Raw genomic sequence first — 21,259 nt, forward strand, 5'->3', positions numbered from 1 at the left:
ACAGAGAGGCAGAGAGAGGCTGATATTCAGTCATTTCACTGGGTCCAACTCTTTGTGACCCCATGTGGGGTTTTCTTGGCAGAGATACTGGGAAGTTGTTTCCCATCTTCTTTTCCAGCTACTTTTACAGGTGAAGAAACAAATGCAAAAAGGGTTAAATGACTTGCCCAGGGTCACACAACTAGTAAGTATCTGAGACCAGATTTGAATCCAGGACGATGAGTCTTCCTGACTGCAGGCTAGCCAAAGTGGTGTAGCAATATTATTCTCCTGAGATGCTTGACTCGTATTTCCTCTGGGACTGGTCAGAATGAGTCAGAAGAATGAGGCATCCTTCTTGAACCCAAACCCAGGAAGATGGGTGCTTTGTTTGGTGATTGACTGGGTGACCCCTGCCCTCTTCTGGCTGAAGCTGAAGCTCACATCTGTGTGCACAGTGAGTAAAATTAGCTGCCCGTCCTGGTAAGGGGTAATGCCATTGTCTTGAGTGAAGCACCACCTCTCTCTGCTATCATGATTTCTTGCTTTTCCTCACATTCTTTACCTCTTTCCTGTTCCATTCTGGATGCTCCATGAAGGTTTGGGGAGGGGTAATAGAATGAGAGGAGTTATTTGTGACAGATTAGTAGTGCTTCTTGATTAGACAAACATTTTGAACTGCTTGGAAAATTTTCCTAATCTCTGTGTTTTAGAAATGCTCTGTTATAAGGCAAGTTAAATTATGTAGGAAAGTGTGTGAGTTTGCAGAGAGAAGTGGCATGAGACCAGCAGGAAGATGCTGGAACTTTGAAGGAAGGTTTAGACTGGGACTAAGGCTGTTAGCTGTCTCTCTGGAGAATACCTGGAGGTGGTACCTGCAAATTTCCTTGGTGGCTAATCCTGTCCTTTCCTGTTTGCTGTATTTCATCGAGGTAGCTCTTGGTGAACCTGAACCATCTGCAGTGATTGTGAGATTGAGCCTGGATCCTTTTTGGATCTAAGACCTTCCCTGTTATCATAAGCTTACACAGACCCTTTCCTTATATCCAGCTAAGGAGGCTTTAGTTTTAGGTTTAGTTAAGATCAGGGACTAGGGATTTAGGCATTTAGGGAGGATTAGAGTAGGAAATTCACTCAGAAGAAATCTCTGTGAAGAGATATTTAGATATGGTAGGTTTAGGTAGATTTGATCTTAGTTTAGATGATCCCCAATCCCTGTTATCTAGTGGTCTGTGTTTATTATCTCAGGACAGGCTCAGTCTGGACTGTGCCTGTCAGCCACAGATCACCTTCCCAAAGTTTATTCTTCTGATATTGACCCTACATTGTAATATCTAACCCCACCCCCCAAAACCCTACTATTATTTCACCTGTAATCACAATGACACTAGGCAAAAATAAAAAGGATTGAATGGTCTCGAAAGGATACAGACAGGGAAAAATTAGGTTGCTCAGTGGATTGAGAACATCCTGGTTCAAATTTGGCCTCAGGCACTTCCTAGTTGTTTGATGCTGGGCAAGTCACTTAATCATGATTGTCCAGCCCTTACCTCTCTTCTACCTTGGAACAGATACACAGTATTTGATTTTTCTAATTTCTAAGATCTAATTTAAGATGTCTAAGATCTAATTCAATGATGAAAGGTAAGGGTTTAACAACAACAAAAAAAAAGAATGGATGCAGACAACCATTTCCCCATGATGTTTATGAGTCATAGCCATTAGGAGCATGTAAACTGTATGATCTGTCAACTTTCAGTCCACATGCAGATGGAATGGTTTTACTTCTAAAAATTCATGACGGCACATAGTGTGTGGAGCTCTGTCTCTAATTTAGAGCAATAGGTATCCCGCCATTTTCCTAAGAGCTGGCAACAACAGAGAGCAGAAAGCCTTTTACATGGAAACGATTATGTGTTACACCAGAGGCATAAAGAATCTAAAGCATCCTGCTCCCTGGCAGCTTTTGAGTGAGGAGGAAGATCTCATATTCCTTATGTGTAAGAGGGACATAATAGCGCTGAATAATAATGAGTATTTATATAGTGCTTGAAGGTTTGCCAGGATTTATGAATATTGTCTTATTTTATTTTTGCTACAATTCTTGGAGGAAGATGCTATTAATATCCTCATTTTATAGAAGAGAAAACTAAGACAGGAAGTAAGCCATTTGCACAGGATCAGTAAATATATGAAACTGGATTTGAACTCAGTTCATCCTGACTCCAGGTACAGTGCTCTTTCCTGTACCATTTATTTGTCACCTCATAGGTTTGTTGTAAGGATCAAAAGACAGAATATATAGAAATGTATATATGTGTGTATGCAAATGTTTACATAATGAGCATATGACATGTTTTATAAACCTTTAAGTACCATATAAATGCTAGATGTTATTATGTGTTGGCAGCACGATGTTCCCAAGGAAATATTCTTCTTTATTGTCCATTTGCTGACCAGTTATTTGAGATATTTTAGTATGTTTTTAGTATTTTAGTATTACTCTTTGTATTTAGCAAATGAAAAATCTTAGGCTCTTTCCCTTTGTTCAAGTAACAGGTGCCCTGAGGGACTTCATGTTCAGCTATGGTCTACTCTTTGTGACACCATTAGGGGTTTTCTAGGTAAAGATACTGGAGTGGTTCTCTATTTCCTTCTCCAGCTCATTTTACAGATGAGAAAACTGAGGTAAAGAGGGTTAAATGACTTGCCCAGGGTCACACAGCTGGTAAATTTCTGAAACCAGATATAAAGTCTGGAAGAAGAGTTCCTGATTCCAGGTTCAGTTCCTGATTCCAGGTTCAGCACTCTACCCACTGAACCTCCTTACTGCTCATTAGACATGTTCAAATGTCTTCTCAAGTGCTTACTTGCAAGTGTAACCATTGTTAAATAACTTAACTTTCTTGAGCCTTAGTTTCTTTTCTGTCAAGTGAGATTGGAAATGGCACCAACCTCACATTATGAGAACAAATGAGATGCAAAGATTTATGAGGTTTTACAAACAAAATGATTCATAAATTAAATTTATCATTATTTTTAGAAAAAGAGAAGGACATTACGCATTGCTTCTCTAAATAAAGGCCCATAGATTTTTAGAGCTGGAAATTAATTTATACATTTACTAGTCCAGACTCCTTATTTTGTGTATCAGAGGACCTGATTATCAAGAAAATTGTGGCCTACTCAAGGTCATACAACTAGTCAAGGGAAGAACTATCCAAGGCTACTAACTCCTAGTCAGCTTTCTTTCTACTATAGTACTGATAATTGAAGGAAGGTTATAGTCTCAAAGACTAGTTCTTCATCCTGACTAATCACTGCAAATGGCAGTGTGCAAGTGTTCATTCAGGCTGAATCCTTCTCCGTCCCTCCCTCCCTCCCTCCCTCCCTCCCTCCCTCCCTCCCTTCCTTCCTTCCTTCCTTCCTTCCTTCCTTCCTTCCTTCCTTCCTTCCTTCCTTCCTTCCTTCCTTCCTTCCTTCCTTCCTTCCTTCCTTCCTTCCTTCCTTCCTTCCTTCCTTCCTTCCTTCCTTCCTTCCTTCCTTCCTTCCTTCCTTCCTCTTTTATTCTTTCTTGTTTTCCCCCAAAGCAGCAACTCTGACCCTTTCATTTTCTGAAAGAGGATTGAGACCAGTCTCACTGAGATGAGATAGCTAGATCCTCTTTCAAAACAAATAATTTCTCAGCATGCCTCAGCTGCCTTTCCTTTAAATATAGCATCTTTCAAATGCAGAGTAAAATAAAAAATTCATGACTGAAGTGTAAATACATCCCCCTTTTCAGAAAGAAATGACTGAATTATTGTTGGTTGTATTACTAGTGGTTTGAAATGTTTTAATGGTAGTTTCTGTGATAACTACCAAGGTAATATTAATATATATTTCACTGACATTTAAAAAAAACTCTTCCTTTTCTTCTCTTTTACTATATTCCTATCCAAATAATAATTCTTACTTATAAGTTTCATAACATTCTAGTAGTACCTTTTCCTCTATGTGACTGGACTTACTTCTCAATATACAATTCCCCTTCCCCTCAAATGGACACATTTATGCTATTACCACGTGCAATTCTCTGGTGCAAAACATATATGTTTCCTGAAGGCAGGAACCATTTTTGCACTCATCCCACAGCCGGACTTAGTAAGTGCTCAAGAAATATTTATTGACTGACTGATTGATTGTTACTGCCTCCTCTCCATTATGCATTTTTATAGTCCATTAGAGATGATCTTGAAGTCAAGTTCTTTTAGGGGAGCTTTCCTCATAAGCCTACTCTCTCTACCATTATCTCTCAATACTCAAATAAAGTAACAATAAAAACAAAACACAAAACACTTTGGACACTTTAAAGCATCACACAAATTTTACTTATTTTTATTCCTATCATTTTGTTGCTTTTATTATTTATATTCTTCTATGTATTCTTTTTTATTTAAACTTAACTGGTCAAGTATTGTAGGTGGATAAAGTAACAGGATTTTGTAATTGGATAAAAGAATTAGCATGTAACATTTTCTGTATGTTAACTGAAGGTATCTTCTGTAAAACTTTAGTAACAGAAAAACAGGAGGGTTGGAATGATATTGAATCTTATTTCTCTTTCTTTTGCTCTCTCCCTCCCTTTTCTCTCTCCTCTGTGCCCTCTTCTTTTAATCCTTGTTAGGATTAATTGAGATAATTGTAAAATGCTTAGCATAGTGCCTGCCACATTGTAAGCGATATTTCAATGTTAGGTATTATTATTTTTGTACTTATGGGAATAGACTGAGACAAGGGGATTGAAGATTGTTCAGAAGTTCTGAAATACCTTTCCAGTAAACAATCATGGAACATATGACTAAAGCATTAATGGATTACCAAGCAACAGTGAAGGTCAAGCTAAAATTAACATAAATTTGCTGATTGACTAAATCCAGAATTTTCTTGATTATTAGTCATTCCTGTTGCTTATATCTAAAGCTGAAGGGGGAACAAAGTCTTTCAGTGTATATGAAAAATATATATATGTCTCTATTTCTGTCCCTTTCTCTCTATGTGTACCCCCACACACCTATATCTTTGTGTAAAGATTAAAATTAATATACAATAACCAAATATTATATTTTATAAAGTTTTATTAATAATAATTAAAGCAAAAACTGCCTGAATTCAGCCTGGTTGCTGGTAAAAAAAAGCATGGGAGGAACATACATCCACTTAAATATCAATAATGTGACTCACCAACGTGGAGATACAGTAGAGATTATAGGGAATTTTGGGAAATACTAAGGACTTTTGGGGAATGAAGTCAAAGGTTCAAAATCTCCATTTATACATTTGAATATCTCCAACAAGACAGAACATAATATCTATACTGGCACAATTAATTGCTGTGTTTTAGTTTTTATGTTTTTTTTTTTACTTCAGACCTATAATTTCATTGTTCTATGGAACTCTGTGTTAAGAAAACATTTTCTACCAAAGCAGATGTCTCTATGTATGTGAATGTGTATTGCCAAATGCAGACCTATACATTTTCTAGTAAAATTCTATTCCAGAGCTTATTGCAGTCTGCCATTGACCAAGATTCCTTAGTGGTTCTTGCTGCAAACTGTGGATTCTAGCAATTCTCATCAAGATGGAAAAGATTTGAATATGAACCCCCTGAAAAATGCCTCTTCATCCCTGGAGAATTGGTCAACCTAATTAAGAACAGAGAAACTCACCATCAAAAGGTTGGCCACCAACTATGGAATTGTTTTCAGGCATAGCAATCCATGAAGATTACTCTCTGAGGTGGTGAGTGATTATGCTTTGATTGTGGAGGAATTATTCACACCTATGACATCATAGAACTATATACACACATCTGTTTATGTGCATATTGATCAGAACCTGTGACTTCCTTCTAGTACGGAACTTCTAGAGGGGAAACTTTTTCACCAACTTTTCCACCAATATAAATGTGCAGCTATTTTGTAACATTACCTAAGAGAATTGTCTGGGAATGTGAGGAAGTTAAGGGACTTACATAGAGTCATACAACTAGGAGGTATCAAATACAGGACTTGAACCCAGTTCCTTTTGGCTTTAAGGTCAGATCTATGATTCATTATACTACATCACCTCTATCAATCTATAATTTCACTAAAAAGAATGACAATGAGGCAATATTCCAAAATTTCTCAGATACAGCCAAATTTATGTTTTTAAATGTTTTCTTCAATAAAAGACAAATAGAAGATCAATGAACTGGGTTTGCAACCAAAAAACCTAGAAAAAGAACAAATTAAAAGTTACCAACTAAACATCAAATTGCAAATCTTGAAATTCAAGGAGAGATTAATGAAATTAAAAGGTTAAAAAAACCCATTTAGTTAGTAAATAAAGCTAGTAGTTGATTCCCCTCCTCTCAGAAAAAAAAAACAACATATAGTAAAATTTATAAACCATTGGCTAATTTCATATAAAATTGGAAGAAGAAAACCAAATTATTAGTATCAAAAATGAAAATGTTGACTGCACTGTGAATATGAAATCAAAGCAATTATTAGGAATTATTTTGCCCAGTTATATGCCAAAAAACTGAAAATCTAAGTCAAATGGATGAATATTTCCAAAAATATAAATTCCCCAGAAGAGTAAATAGGATACGTAAATAATCTTGTCTTAGAAAAAGAAATTAAATGTCATCAATGAGTTCCCTATGAAAAAAATTCCTAGAATCAGATAGATTTATAAGTGAATTCTATCAAACATTTAAGGAAAATAAATTCGATAATATATAAGCTTTTTGAAAAAATAGGTAAAGAAGGAATCCTACCAAATTATTTTTAGGACACAAATAAGGTTTTTATACTTAAACTAGAACAAAAATGAAGAAAGAAAACCATACACCATTTTCTTTAATAAACATTAATGAAAAATTTTAAATGAAATATTTTCAAGGAGGTTATAACCATTTATCCCAAAGATCACATACGTTGACCTGGTTGGATATATAACAGACATGCGGGGCTGGTTTGGTATTAGGAAAATTATCAGCATAATTGATCATGCCAATAACAAAAACAACAGAAGTCATAAGGTAACATCAATAGATATAGAAAAAAAACCTTTTGACAAAATATAATTCCCATTCCTAGAATGCATAGGAATAAATGGAAACTTTCTTAAAATAAGTGGTATCTATTTAAAACTAAGAGCAAGCTTTATATGTAATGGGAGCAAACTTGAAGTCTTCCCAATAAGATCAGGATTAAAAGAGGGATATTCATTATCACCATTATTATTCAATATGTTACTAAATGCTAGTTATAGCAATAAGACAAGAAAAGAAGCTAAGGAAATAAAAGTTGACAATAGGGTATCAAAACTATCACTTTTTTGCAGAAGGCATGATTTTCTACTCAATGAAAGGTAGAGAATCAGCCAAAAAACTAGTTGAAGCAATGAACAACTTTAGAAAAGTGACAGGATATAAAATAAACTCACATAAATCATGCAGTTCTATATACTACCAACAAAACCCAGCAGCAAGAAATAGAAAAAATTCCATTTAAAATGATGACAGACACAGATAGTATAAAATACTTGGAAGTTTACCACTCAAGACAAATCCAGTGAGTATCTGGAACACAATTAGAAAACATTCCACAGATCTAAATAATTATAGATCTAAACAATTATAGAAATATTAATTGTTCAGGGATAGGCTGAGGTAGTATAATAACATGACAATTCTATGTTGATTCATTTATTTAGTGTCATGTTAATCAAACAACCAAAGTAATTATTTTAGAAAACTATAATAAGATTAATCTGGAAGGACAAAAGATCAAGAAGAACAAAGGAACCTTTTGGGACTCCATTTAGGTTTTGTTGGCAATGATATTGGAGTGTTTTGCTATCTCCTTCTTCAACTCATTTTACAGATGAGAAAACTGAAACAAACAAGGTTAAATGACTTGCTCAGGTCACCAGCTAGTAAGTGTCTAAGGCCAGATTTGAAGATGTCTTCCTGACTCTCGGCTTGTCACTTCATCCACTGCCTTGCCTAGCTTCTCCCTTCTATATAGCAACAGCAATATTTTAGGATTATCTTTGAAAGACATAGCTACTTTGATCAAGACAATGATCCATGATAATTCCAAAGTATCTTTGATGAAAAGTGCTATCTACCTCCACAGGGAGAAATGATAAACACTTAGTGCAGTTTGAAGCATATTTAAAATTTTAAAACATTTTTTCTTTATTATTTTGGTCAGTGTTTTCTTTTACAACATGGTTAATATAGAAATATATTCTGCATTGTTGTTCAGTGTTTTTCAATTGTGTCCAACTTTTAGTAACCCTTTTAGGGTTTTCTTGGCAAATATAGTGGGAGTGGTTTGTCAAGACCTCCTCCAGCTTATTTTATAGATCAGTAACTGAGGCAAACAGTAGTAAGTGAATGTCTAAGGCTGATAACAAATTGTTTATCTTTTCAATGGAGGGATAAGGGTAGGAGGGTGGGAAAGATGTTAGAATTCAAAATTAACAAAAAAAGTTAAAAATTTTTACATGTAATTAGGAAATGTTTGATGAAATAAATAAAAATATGTGAAAACAATTTAATAAATTGAAGATTCATAGTTTTCATAAAAATGTGTCTCCAGTGATAGCTTTGTAACATAAGCAATAATCCCAACAGTCTTATAATGTTTGCTTTCCTTACAAAGTGGTCAAAACCTTATCAAATGGATTGGATTTTTTAAGAAGAGATAGAAATTTAATGCCAGAATAAGAGACTGCATTTTCCTCCATTATTTATTCCTTTATCCAGACAAAGAAAAACCAAACCTAGTCTCATGTCCCCCTCTACTGTAATAACTACGTCAGACAGTGATGCTAAAAACTCCATGTTTTAAGGATTTCATATACTGAAATAAAATTATTCACTTAATATAAATAATTAAAATAGAAAACCCTAAACATGAACAATGAATGGTGAGATTTAAGACATTTATTCAGAATCTTTAATAAGATAATAAGTTTATGCCAGCATGTAAGAATAAGGAAGAAAACTGAAGACAAATAGGAAATGAACTTGATTGAATAAACCATTGAATTTCATTATCTAAAATCAGCTATTCCCCAGGAACCCTAGTGAATAAATGATATTCTGGAAAAGTGTTGATGATTCATTGAATGTGAATATTTCTTCCAGCTCTGAGAAGTATGCTCTGCATTGCTGATTCCAGAGTGTAGCCCTCTTGGATAGGGTCTTTTCTGGTTTCAGAGATCATAGACAAAAGCACTGGTCCTGGGGTCAGAGGACCTTGGATCAAATACTACCACCTCAATGACTAAAGGCAAGTCCTTTAACTTTTCTGGGTGCCCAAATCCTCATCTATAAAATGAAAGAACTGGACAGGATTCTTTTGATATTTCTTTTAGCCCTAGAACTATGATGAAAAATATTAATTCTATAGAAATATTGCCTATATATTCAGAAGGCTGGGCAATCAGAAGGCAAAGCAGTGAGATGGCACAAGTGATAAAGTGCCTGACTCATCTTCCTAAATTCAAATTTGGCCTCACACACTTACTAGCTGTGTGACCTCTGGGCAAGTTTCCTCACCTGTAAAATGAGCTGGAGATGGAAATGGTGAACCTCTCCACTATCTTTACCAAGAAAACTTCAAATGGAACCAGGAAGAGTCAGACACAACTGAAACAAACTCATGAAATCAGAAAACTAGAAACACCTGGAAGAGGCTATTTGACCTATTTTCTTATCTCTAGAGGTAGGTACATCTGAATCAATGACTATCACTTCTTTTAGCAACTTTGGAGGGTCATCCAGCAGAGATTAGCAAATAAATAAATAAATGAATGAATGAATGAATGAATGAATATATATAGTGAATGAATGAGCAGAAGGGACTGATTTAATCAAAGAAACTATTTTGTTCTAAAAATCTACTGGAACTCAAAAGGAAGTCTTACCAAGGACCTGAATGTCAAAATCTTATGTATGAAACCCAGAGAAAGTCCTCTCTCTCTCTCTCTCTCTCTCTCTCTCTCTCTCTCTCTCTCTCTCTCTCTCTCTCTCTCTCTCTCTCTCTCTCTCTCTCTCTCTCTCTCTCTCTCTCCTTCCTTCTCTCTCTCCTTCCTTCTCTCTCTCTCACCCAATCTCTCTCTTAATCTCTCTCACCCAATCTCTCTCTTAATCTCTCTCAATCTCTCTTTCTCTTTCTCTCAATTGCTCTCACTTTCTCTCAATCTCTCTCTCATTTTCTCTCAACCTCTCTCTCTTTCAATCTCTTTCTTCTCTCTCAGTCTTTCAATCTTTCTCTATCTCAATCTTTCTCTTTTCTCAATCTTTCTCTCCCTCTCTTTCTCTCTCATCCAATCTCTCTTTCTCAATCTCTCTTTCTCTCAATCTCTCTCTTTCTCCAGTGATTATAATATATAATCATTATAATATATATTATCAAAATAATATATATTATAATGATAATATATTATAATATATAATAATAACCATAGTAATAATAACCAATGGATGAATGATTTCTGACCTATATATTTAAGTGTAACTGGCAAGTAATCAGTGCCACCATTTGGTTGTTCTCTTTCTTGAGGTTCGGCCACACGTTGCAGGGAGACCTCTGCTGTTGGTTTCATTTATTACAGTGAAATATGATTTACAAGATTTTGTGACCTCAAAACCTGCTCAGGTTTTTATGTTTCTGTTGTGATTATACATTTTTACATCTCAAAGAAAACATAAATCCTCCAACTCCAGCTGGCATGGTTAATAAACCTGCAACTCTGCCCTAGTTGAACTATGCCACATCACTGAAACATCTGGTAGGCTCTAATTTCCATGCTGCAGCAGAGTTTTGACCTCTATTTCACTTTCAAATAGTCCTCCTTGGTGGAATTTCTCTGCTTTCCTGATTAATTTTGACTCTAGTTCCCTTTATAGTGACTAAGAAGACTTTAGTCATGGGCTTTGAGAGTCACCTTGAAGTGCTACAAGTACTGTAGATCTTTCTCTCCTGCATGCTCTCTTTTGCTTGATTTTTCCACTTTAAACCCCTAATTAGGAGGCTTCTCCAGAGTTTAGCTTGAAGCCCAGGGAAGTTAAGTCATTTGCCCAAGGTCACTAGGGGGTAAGCATCAAAGGCAAGACTTGGACCCAGACATTTTGACTTCAATCTTTTTATCCCTAAGCTCTGAAATAAGACAGACAGATAGAATGGGAATTCAGGACGGTTATTTTCCAGAATTTAGAAAGATAAAATATCCTGGCATATGAAATGACATTCGCATGAATCTATTACATGATTTTTCAGAATGTCAAGTATTTCCTGATATTCTATAACACTCTTTCTTTCAGTGAAGTTGCAGAGTATACAGTTCAGGGCCTGAGACTTTGCTGATCCTTTCCTAGGAATCAACTAATAGAAAGTCTCTTGGACCAACCTGTTAATCAATTAATCTTTCGTTCAGACAGAAGGCATCATCTTTAATTCAATTCAATTCAATGAACATTTAAAAATATCTATAATATGCCTGGAACATTTTGATTCTGGAGATACCAAGGCAAAAAAGAATTCTTGCACTTAAAATGCATATATTGACCTGGGAGGTGAAACATATACACATAAATAAATAAAAGATAATTTAAAGGTGGTGCTTCTAATATTATTATATAGTCAATTGGTTAATTTTCTGTCTACTGGATCAGATGACAAACAATGAAATATCAGAATGGTAGAGTCATTTTCACAAATGGAGAAAATTAGGAGGAGGATGGGTTTCAGAGGAAAGAAAATGATCAACTTAATTTTGAACACATGGAGTTTTGAATTTAAATTTATTTATTTGTTTGCTACATTAAAATACCCAGAAAATTACCTTCTTACTTCCTTTCCCCACACCTAAGAAAGTATCATTTGAAAAAATAAGATATATGTATATATAAAACTATGTCTTGCTCATTTCTATTTATCAGTTCTTTCTCTGGAGGTAGACCTATACAAGTTATTCTTCAATCAATATTTCTGTTGCTGTATATGATGTTCTCTTGGTTCTGCTCATTTTACTATTCATCATTTCATGTGGGTTTTCCTAGTTTTAAAATTTAACATTATTCCATCATCATCATATGCCACAACTTGAGTTGGTAGTGACAATGGGATACCTAGTTAGCAAATCCTGAAAGCAATGGGAAATAGATGTTAGATTTGAGGTTGGGATAGATGATAGAGATTTGAAAATATAAGCAGACTTCAGTGTATAATCAAAAAAGAATTCTCTAGAGGAACAGAAATAAAAGATGTCATTAGGGAAATGTATTATAGGAAAACTATAGGCAGGTTGTCAAGAGTCAGGAAGACCTGAGTTCCAATCCAGCCTCAGACACTAGCTGTATGACTCTGGAGAATCCAGCTAACTTTGGTTTCCTTATCTATAATGAGCAGGAGAAAGAAATGACAAATTATTCTAGTAACAGCCCAGAAAACCTCAAATGGGATCACGAAGAGTTGGACACTACTGAGACAACTCACAACAACAACAAATGACAGACTCGGTAGCCTTTATCTTCCCTTCCAGCTCTAAATCCTTTGATCCTATGCTGTTATAATCCTTCTTATATTATCAGAGGTGTTGATACTAATATTTCCTGAACCAACAGCCTTGTACCTTTGTCCAACTCTATTCTATAGCAAAAAGCAACCACTATGTTAATAGTTAACATCACTGATATTTTTATGATATTTTATTTCTTAGGTTCCTTTGGGTTATGTGACTGCCATAATTTTTTAAACGATCTTCAAAGGAGCCAGGCAGAGTTATTAAATTCATCTCAAGGTTCAAAATCAAGCTTGCTAAGATCTTAGTGGATCAGGTAACAGCCCAGGATAATGCTTAGTCAAATTGGTTAATTCTACCATAGGGAGAAACCTCATCTGTGGATGACATATAAAAAATAGACATATTTCTGAAAATTCTCCTTAGCTCTATAGGGAAGGACTCTGAGCAAAGGGTAGAAGTTGCAAGGAATTAAATTTAGGACTAAGATCAGGAAAAAAATAAACTTGCTAGTAATAGGAACTGTCCAAATGAAGATTGGGCTACTTTGGGATGCAATAGTTTCACTATAATTATTTAAGCAAAGCCTGTATAATCGCTGGATATAGCATAGGGCAGATTCTTGTTGAGGTAAAAGAATAAATGACTAATTGACTTAGTATATTCTGATTCTGAACCACTATGATTCTTATTTCCCTTGCTATGCAGTCAAAGTTTTAAGTCGCATTCCCAAATCTCTTAGAGATCTTCAGTTCCTATTTAAATGCTCCAATATTAAATACCTAATGTCTTCTCTGATAATTCTAGCCAATAGCCATATTTCTTTTTGAGGCAAATCAGGTGGTAGGGAGAGCACTGGATCAAGTACCAGGAAGATCTGAATTCAAATCTAGTCTCAGACACTTACTAACTCCATGATTCTGTAATATCACTTAATCTCTCTTTGCTTCAATTCCCACATCTGTAAAATTGTGATAATGGCACTACCTATCTCCCAGAGTTTTTATGAGGATAAATTAAAATATTCATAAGACACTTTGCAAACCTTAAATTGGGGTTAGTTAGTTGGCATATTAGATATATTGCTGGACCTATAATCAGAAAGATCCACTTAATTTTCACAATCATTATTAATTAGAGAAATTAAAATCAAAACAATTCTGAGATATGATCTCATACCTGTCAGATTGCCTAAAATGATAAAAGGGCAAAATGGCAAATGTCATAGAGGAACTGGAAAATTGAGACATTTGTCCATTGATGGTAGAATTGTGAACTGATGCAAGTATTTTGGAGAGTAATCCACAATTATACTTAAGGGGTTGTAAAACTGTATAAACCTTTAATTCTAAAATATTTTAGCAGTTCTTTTTGTGGTGGTAAGAACTGGAAACAAGGAATGTCCATCAGTTGTAGAATGACTGAACAAGTTGAGGTATATGATTGTAATGGAATACTAATAGGCCATAAGAAATGACAAATAAGATGGTTCCCTCAAAAACCTGGGAAGACTGACATGGAGTGATACAAAATGGAGTGACAAGTGAAGTGACAGAACCAGGTTGTACTCAGTAACAACAATTACATAGTTCATGGACTGTGAATTTCTTAACTATTACCAATAAGGCAAGTATGTAGGGAAACTCTAAAGGGCTCATGACAAAAAGGGTTTCCACTCCCATAGAAGGAGCAGACAGAGTCCAAATACAAATTGAAGCACACCATTCTTCACTTCATTTCCACCAGGAATTTTTCTCTGATATAAGCAGTATGTGTCTTGTTTCACAATATGATGAACAGGGAAATATAATATTGTGATAATATATGTACAACCTATATCAAATTACCTGCCATTATGGGGAGAAGGAAAAAGGGAGAGGGAGGGAAAATTTTTTCTTCTTGTAATTGAAAAAATAAAAAAATTGATTTAAAACAGAAAAAAAAAGAAAAGATTTTCCCCAACCCTCCAAATGTAAGGCACTGTACTAGGCCCTGGGGCTACAAGGATGGAAATGACATAGACCCTAAGTATCATTTGGGGAGGAGAAAAAATGTCTGTAAAAAAACCATAATACAAGAGTATGATAAATGTAAAGAAGAATAATTGATATAAAGGAAAGATCCAGGTAAAATAGGAACAAATCAAAATGATTTGAACTTAGTCTTCCTGTGATAAATTTGATAAAGTAAAACTCACTTCACCTGGGCATGAGGATATAGATGTGGGAAGGCTTCATAAAGGAGGTAGAACCTGAACAATTCTGGAAGGATGAGAAGGGAAATTAGAATATATTCCAGGAATAGGGATTATGTGGCAAAGACTAGGTGATAGGAGAAATTACGGCTAGCCGTTGAGATCAACTGAAATGTAGAATACATGATGAAGAGTAGTATAAGGTAATGTTAGGAAAGTGGACTGGAATGAATTTTTAGAGGGCATTGAATGAAAAGACTGGGAATTTAGTTATTGGATGGGGAAACACTAAACATTTTTGAGTGACATAATTGAAGTAATGCATTAAGAAAATTACTCAGGTAGGTAATAATAAAGTGATCACCACCCTTTCTACCTGGAGGATGGACAAGAGGGGCTAGAGAATAGAGTGCCCAGCTTGGAGTCAGGAAGACTCCTCTAGGCAAAAAGAAATGAGGGGTTGAACAAAGGTCAATAGAGGAGTTAATAGGAGGGGTCAGTGAACAGAGAATAGGTGAGAAATATAGCAGAAATTAAAACAGTAGGATTTGACAACTCATTGGATATGTGGTGAATTGAATAAAATAAAAGCTCTTTCTTTTATCTGATTAACCTTAACGAAATAAGAAAAAACGGAGTTTCCCCCCCTGCTGAAATTAACTAACTCCTCTAAGCTTTGAATCTAGTTAGTCAAAGTTTTTTCCCTAGGCACAGGATCCATCCTTATATAGACCAATCCTACGCAAGGAAGTAGTGGGGGCGTCACCACCCTCTGGCACGGGATTGGTCCATTCAAAGACCAATCCCAAGCTAGGAAGTGGGGGGGGGGGCTTGGTCCCTCCCTGAGTACGGGATTGGTCCATCCAAGACCAATCCCATGCCAGGAAGTAAGGGGGAGGGATCCGTGGGGCATGCCAGGTGATTTAAAACCCACAGAGAAAACACAGATATAAAAGACAAGAGGGAAGGGAACAAGTATTTACTAAATGCCTGCTATATCTACCCTGGAGAGGAGGTGCTATTATTCCTATTTTACAGCTGGGGAAACAGAGACAGAAAGAGGATAAATGGCTTTTCTGGGATCACATAGAAATTGTATGAGAATAGAGTTAAATTCATCTTTTTGACTTCAGGACTTCACTTAGCTGTCTGATAATTTCAAAGTTGAGGCTAGTAGACTAGGCAGGAAGGTAGTGGTGCCATCAGTTGTCTCCTGCATTTTCTTTACTTTTTGATGTACAGGTTGTATCTTCTACCTTCAACTTCTCATTAGAATATAAGCTTCTTGAGTTCAGAGACACTTCCATTTTTACTTTTTAATCTCTAGCACTTAACCCAGTGCCTTGCACATAGCAAGTTCTATTTTTTAAATTAGTTTGTTTGCTACAGCAAAATTTCCAAGATCTCCTCCCTACCCTTGCACACTAGAAAAGTCATCATTTAATAAAAATCAGATATATGTACATATAGACTATGTCTTGCTTATTTATATTTGTCAGATAGACACACACAAATCATTTTCAAACTGTATTTCTGTTGCTGTATATAATGTTCTCTAGGTTCTTATTTCACTCTTTATAATTTCTTGTAAATCTTTCCCTTTAAAAAAATTTAACCTTATTATTTCATATGGAGCAATAATATTCCATTAGTCATATACCACAAATTGTTTAGTCATTCCCCATCTTAAGAGTATTCCCTCAATTTCCAGATTCATTTCCTTTTCTCCTCATTACCTTAGGAAACAAACCTAATAGTGCTATTTCTGGGTTAAAAGGTACACATAGTTTTTGTTTGTTTGTTTGTTTGTTTGTTTGTTTTTTACTTTGTGAACATGATTCTAGACAAATTGGTTTGTTGGATCAGGTTCCACCAACAGGCTCCACCAATAGTGTATTAGTCTCACATAGCAAGTTCTTATAAAATGTTGGTGGATTTGAATTGATTTGGAAATAGTGCAACGTTGACCAATCTTTTAGAGAATATATGCTTAAACTGCACCTCGAGGCTGCCTGTGAGTCCCTTGCATTACCCCAGAGAGCAGAGGGAGAAAGTGCTTGCATTTGGCTGATGGGTGGAGGGGCAGGGCATGTCAACATTATCCCCAGGCATGATGGAGAGGGGGACCTGAGCAGCCCCCTCCAGCATGGAGGGGCACGTATGCCATGTCTTCACCAACATGGAAATATTTAATTCAATTTTGGATACGTCAAGGTTCAAGGTTAATGTACCATTGGTGCATCTAATTAGAGATTAATTTATTTACTTATCTATTTTTCATTAATGTTCTCTTTATTGAAGAGTTTAATTCTTATAAGATTATCATAGATTTAAAGTTACAAAGAATCTCAGAAGTCATCAAGCACAGATACATCACTTTACATATGGGGAAACTGAGACCTGGTGAAACAAAGTAGCCTGGTCAAACTCATAGAAATAGTGGATGGCAGAGATAAGATTTAAACTTAGGATCTTTGCCTTCCAAACCAGTAGTCTTTCTGCTTATGAAACTTAGTAGCAGAACAAAACAAAGAGCTGGAGTTCTAGATAGGTTCTGGCAGTTGTGATATACCTACAAGGTGTTCTAAAACTTTTACTGCTTAAAATTACACTAAGACTTTTGGGACATCCTGGGTTAGTAAGGCACTAAAAGAGATGTGACAAAGAGTTTGTGCTATAGTTCCCAGGCAAGTGTGATTCCCATCAGAGCTCCTCTTTATTATCTAGTCTTTTATATTATTCACTGTTTCATGTGTTCATTTGTTCTTTCCATAACCATACCATGTTGGACTTTTTTCCCTATTGTGGATAGCATCAGGCACGAGGCACATAACAGTTACTCTATTTTCTAAATTAAAGTGATAAGAATGATAGAAAGAAGGAAAGAGAGGAAGAAAAAAATCATTTACTAGGAGCTTAGTCTTTGAACCCAGGTGGTCTACTCAGAATTCTTTCCAAAAAGTCTGCCTCCAGTATGATAAATGAGGAAACAAGACATCCAGAGATACCGAAAGATCCTCCCATAGTCACACAGCCTGTAAGCACAGAAAAAAAAAAAACAACCCAAAAACCTCAGTTTCATTTCTCCAGGTCCAGAATTCTTTCCACAACATCAAACTGCTTCTCTCTCTTTTAACTATTTTCTATATATGACCTTCTTTGCCCCCTTAAACTGTCACATCATTCAAACAATTGGAAGAGCTCTTTTGTTAGGAGATATTGCAAAGACAGTAGCTGCAGCAATGCCATGGGAACTCTATTACATGCTAACTGACAGAATGAACAATGAACCCTCAGTGCACAGAGAAGACAATAGAAGGCTCCCAGCCACTAGCTTCTCCACTTCATCATACTTCCTTCTATCAATGGATCATAGGATTCTAGGCATTTCAGGTGTCTTCCTGAGAGGATTCCTTTATCTATCATCATTTCAGAAGGTAGTCTGATGGGTTCATTTCCCTCTATTGACTTGCATGCTTTTTGGGAGATGGATGGTCAGGCAGACCCTTTTCAATGCTTAGCAAGTTGTCCTGTCATTTATCATCATTTACTGAGGGCCCATGCACTAGTCATTCATCCTTATCACAATGTGAAGGTGACCTTGTGTTATCGAAGGCTATCTCAGTGGATAAAGATAGAAACAGCACAGGAAGACAGAGCCTATGTCCCAGGTGTTGACGTTTTTAAGGATAGGGGCACAATTAATTTTTCTTAGAGGAGTGATGTTTTTCCCATTGGCCCACTTTCTTCCTCAGTCTCTAAGCCACCATCCTTCCCAGGATACTGTCATCATCCCACTCCTCTCTAGAGCCTATATTCTCATTTTTCCAGAAGGTCCCCAAGACACTGCTTGATGTGGTAATCTGGGCTAAATGTAGGCATGAGTGAAAAACCTTGGTAGTCCCACTGCTTCCTTCCCCCATAGTAAATTTAGCTTCAGCCCTTCCCAGTTCTGATCTTTTTTTGTATTCCCCTTCAGTTATACCCCCTTGGAACTTTCCCTGTTTTAATAAATTTCCTTTGATTTCAGTTCTTTTTCCATAAATATTCCTTTTACCTTTTGGTGCTCATTGAAACCTGTCTTTTTTCTGAAGACAAACACAATATCTTGTCACTGTAAAAATTAAATTAGTATCTAGTAATAAAAATATTATATTTTATGAGGTTTATTAAGGATGATTAGAAATCAAGGATACAAAATAAAAACCACGTGCCCATGGCTCATTAGCCCATTCAACATCCCCACGCTTAACTTACTTGCTACATCACTGCAATGGAAGAGAAGAGAGTGTGGTAGGCATTACTGCCAGTTAAATACCAATTGTGATCTCACCTACATGGAGACTCAGGTGAGATTATAGGGAATTCTGGGAAATACCAAGGACTTCTGGGGATTGAAGTCTAGGGTTCAAAATCTCCATTTATACACCCCTCCCCCCAAGGTCAGTCACTTCCTTTTTCACATCCAAAGACTAAAAGAAAATATTGAGCATATCTTGATATCTGCACAGCTACATTTTGGACCTCCCATGGTACCATCATTCAGGAAACACCTTTTATTTTTAAAAATGCATCATATCTTTGTCTTTATGGATTTGTGCCACTGTGGAAGCTTATATAATTTTCTTCTCTGTCTAATACAATCCTTCCTGATGCTAGTGCTTTCCTTCTAACATCACTCCTAGTTTGTCCTGTTTAGATCTTGCTCACTTAGCTGTTTGCATATTTTCTCCCTCCATTAGGCTGTGAGCTCCTGGAGAACTGGAACTATGCTTTGCCTTTCTTTGTATTCCTAGGACTTAGCACAGTTTTTGGCACAAAGTGGGTACTTATGAAATATTTGTTGATTTACCAAAATCTGTAACCACCCAATGGCCTTCTCCATAGCAATCCCTTCTTCCTTTGAATGCTCAGGCCTGATCATTACTTAACATCTCTACTTTGCAAGAGTGTTGTCTTGATGTATATAGTCATCCCCAATGAGTTTCATGTGTCTTGTTCCTTCTCTTCCCTTCTCCAAATGAATTTGCCCCAGGTTTTTGAATGCCTTGTTACAGCTCTCCTAATGGAACACACTCTCTGGCAGGTCTTAAGTTGGAAAGACTTTGGGTAGAGGCCTGGCAATGGATGATATATCTCTTGTCTATGGACAATCCTAGCTAAATTAAAAGCAATGCATAATATGATTGGTTACTGGTTGAATTTTTTATCTGGAGAAACTAAGAAAGAGGAAGGCATAGGGAGATTGCGATCTGTATAATATAAAGAGTCAAAAGATAAAATATTGGATTCCTGATATTTTGAAGTATATATTGATTGCTACAGTGTCCATAGCAATGCATTATTTTAAATGAAAGTAGAAGATATAAGGCTACTTAAAATCTTATAATTTGGTTACCTAGAGGAGGCAAATGAACTCAAATATAAACCCAATTTATTGAAATAAATATTCCATAATATATTGCACATTTCCCAAATAAATAGATATGATAGTAACATTTAGAGGAATCATTCTCCCATTTAGAATTCATAATAGATTAGGGAAGAGAAGTTAAGTCGAGTAATTACACACTATGTTCTAGGACAGTTGGTGGTGCTGGATCTGGAGTTTGGAAGATTCAACTTCCTGAGTTCAAATCTGACCTCAAATACTTCCTACCTGTGTGATCCTGGGCAAGTCATCTAAGCCCATTTGTCTCAGCTCTTCATCTGCAAAAAAAAGTTGGAAAAGGAAACGGAAAACCACTGCGGTATCTTTGCCAAGAAAACCCCAAGTGGGGTCATGAAAAGTAGTGTCATCAAGAAGATACATCTGACACTACTGAACAACAAATGTTCTAGGCACTGTTACATGCTAGGAATACAAATGCAAGCAGAAACAAAGATAGTTTCTGCCTTCAAGAAGCTAACATTCTAATAGGAAAGGATAATATGTAAAAGGGAATTGAAAAAACTGAGATAGAGGGTGGAGGAGAGATGGAAAAAAGTCTAGAAGAGTATGGAATAGAACTAGCTCATCCCCCAGGAATAGGAACTCTGAAAGATGCTCTTTTTTCCCCTTTTTTTGATAACCCTTACTCTCTGAATGGGGTTAAGGGACTTGTCCAGGTTCACACAACTAGAAAATGTCTGAGGTCAGATTTAAACCCAGGTCTTTCTGACTCCAAGTTTGGTGCACTATTCACTGTGCCACTGAGCTATCCTCTGATAGATATTTTTAATATTTTATCTTGTCTTCAAGATTCTGAGGCCATCTTTTGACTCACTTATTCCATGATGTTTCTCCTCACTGTTTTTTGTAGTATAACATTCCATTCTAGTCATATACAACAATTTATTCATCTACTTCACAATCAATAGGCACACACTTTCTTTCATTTTTTATAATAAAAGTTTCACAGATATTTTGTTGTATATGAGACTGTACTTTTTTTTCATCTTTGATCTTCTTGGGGGATACACTACTTGTCACAAGATATTTGGGTTAAGTATATAAACATTTTAGCAAATCTGGTA

The 21,259-nt window shown here is 35.9% G+C and overlaps 1 long non-coding RNA gene across 1 annotated transcript in view; it reads right to left on the reverse strand.

Moving 5' to 3' along the window:
• Positions 1 to 5,765, reverse strand: part of LOC103101504 (uncharacterized) — a 48,324-nt gene extending 42,559 nt beyond the window's left edge. The window contains exon 1 of the long non-coding RNA XR_008916645.1: positions 5,688 to 5,765. This is a non-coding gene — a long non-coding RNA (uncharacterized LOC103101504). The remainder of the gene's footprint in view (positions 1 to 5,687) is intronic.
• Positions 5,766 to 21,259: the final 15,494 nt, after the last annotated feature.

The sequence above is a fragment of the Monodelphis domestica genome, chromosome 2 (genome assembly GCF_027887165.1).
Source record: "Monodelphis domestica isolate mMonDom1 chromosome 2, mMonDom1.pri, whole genome shotgun sequence".
Taxonomy (NCBI): Eukaryota; Metazoa; Chordata; class Mammalia; order Didelphimorphia; family Didelphidae; genus Monodelphis; species Monodelphis domestica.